At 29.9% G+C, this 2,127-nt stretch overlaps 1 protein-coding gene across 4 annotated transcripts in view; it reads left to right on the forward strand.

Moving 5' to 3' along the window:
- LOC100188938 (dolichyl-diphosphooligosaccharide--protein glycosyltransferase subunit 4) overlaps nt 1-2,127 on the forward strand; it is an 11,795-nt gene that overhangs the window by 3,593 nt on the left and 6,075 nt on the right. Inside the window, 1 exon segment of one of the 4 annotated variants that reach the window (NM_001134719.1) lies at nt 631-836. The gene's annotated coding sequence lies outside the window, so the exon portion shown is untranslated. 4 annotated transcript variants of the gene reach the window in all.

Consider the following 2,127-nt stretch of genomic DNA (forward strand, 5'->3'; position numbering starts at 1 on the left):
TGTAAAACAAAAAAAGGGTGTCCCGTAAAGTAGAAATATACCAAATTTTTTACTTAATTGAATGACTTACGAATTTCTTTGAGCAAGGCTTGTATTTCTTGATTTCGAGCAGATAAAAATGAATTTACATCAACTTGATTCCCTGGTCTGACATGACCAGGAGTGTTGTCCAATATTGTATGTAGATGATCCATAGCTTACAATGCTATTTAACGTATAATAAATTCAAAATGCACTATAAATATTAGATGTTATCTGCAAACGTACAATAAATTAAAACAAATAAATTCTTAGTGTATACTGTGTGTCTGAGATTTTTTCTCAATAATAAAATAGACGACTGTTTTCAACATTATTTTCATAATGGAACTCACTGGAAATGGCGATGCGTTAACGAAAGTTCAAAAAACTAAAACCGAAGAATTTTCAAATTAATAATAAGGAAATAGTCGAGTACCTCGCGCTCGCGCACATGGTCGTGTATGTTAAGATTGATAAGGACGTGGTGGTGATAAGCATTTACCGTGTTATATTTTTTTTATTCCATGGCCGCCCGGTGATCTTATCAAATCCGGCATCGTCATCGCCAGTATTCGCTGGAACACGACAACAATACAACATTGAATTTACCAATTCTATAACATTCCTAATTTATTTTTCTACCGATACCGGTTGGCGATTACCATTACTGGAACAGCGAGACACTGAACAGACTGGATACCGACGTGAAGCTTGTGTAGGTGGCTGGTAAAAGATTTCCGCAGAAAACTAATTTGTGAATTGTCGATCATCCCGGAGTTTCGAACAAATACGAGACGCACGCGCCACTGCCAGATGTAAGTATTTGGTCATCCGTCTTATGGTTATCTATCATTTTCGCAAAATACTTATTAGGTAGTAAGTAAATATACAGAAATACTTTTAAGATATATTTGTAAGAATTGTGTTTCGTTAAATAAAGTATATCATTGGAAATGTTTGTAATGTGTCGTGGTCGTATCATATTTCGATCCAAGTATGACCAGTCGACTAGAACAGGTAGTAATAAATAATAATATTCTGTTATGATCGGTCTCTCTCTCCCTCTGGTCTCTACAGTCGCTAATGTAGGAGGTTGGTTTGGTTGGATTTTATATGATGTACGTTATTGGACTAATGATACATAGGTATAGATTACTATAACTACTGTTTAGAATTTAACAACAAATGTGAATAGTAGATTAGACTCTACACCAATAGAGTGGAAACTAATCTACATATTTTTGAATGGTCGTAGAATATTTATTAGAAAATAATATATTATGTTTCAATCAGGGACCAGAACCGGAACCGAAAAGAACCAGTTCTGGAACCGATTAACCTCAAAAATTTAGGAATCAGAACCTTTATTTCCAAAAATAAAAAACCGTAACCGAAACCTTAATTATAAAAAGGTTATTTAGGTTATATAATTCATTTTTACAGATCTGAATTGGAAACAAACACGTCAATCAAATGTAAAAGAAAATAGATTATAATATTATATTTATATCATTACATTGTAATATTATTATCATTATTATTATTATTATTTTTTATTTTTGTATGTTTCTTAATATATTACAATGAGTAGGTACCTAAATTGTCTTTTAACTTTTAAGACTTAAGTATTAAGTTTTTTTCTTGCAAAACAATTTTTTGGTCTGTACAAAATACAAATATTACAACTTACAATACACCCACCTACAACGGCTATAACAGTAGCCAGTGTCAACTTTGTATTCTAATTAAAATTAAATTAAAAATTAAAAATATTTATTTCATCAAATCATAATATTTCACAATACTACAAATATAAAATATTACATAATATTTTACAAATTCTTACTGAGTGATGGAATAAAATAGGTTAATCTAACCCAAAGAAATATTTACAATATTATCCTATATTCCTATAGGCTGATATTTATATATATTATTATCAGGGAACGGACTTTATTGTAATAAAAAATTCAAAATATGTACATAAATATATAATTAATCTTATTAAAATATGTAAAAAAAAATTAAAAATATGTATATTAAAAAAATGCAGGGCTTTGCACCGGAATCATTTTTTCGGGTTTCGGGTGTTGAAAGAAATTTCTG

Source organism: Acyrthosiphon pisum, chromosome A1 (genome assembly GCF_005508785.2).
Source record: "Acyrthosiphon pisum isolate AL4f chromosome A1, pea_aphid_22Mar2018_4r6ur, whole genome shotgun sequence".
Classification (NCBI taxonomy): Eukaryota; Metazoa; Arthropoda; class Insecta; order Hemiptera; family Aphididae; genus Acyrthosiphon; species Acyrthosiphon pisum.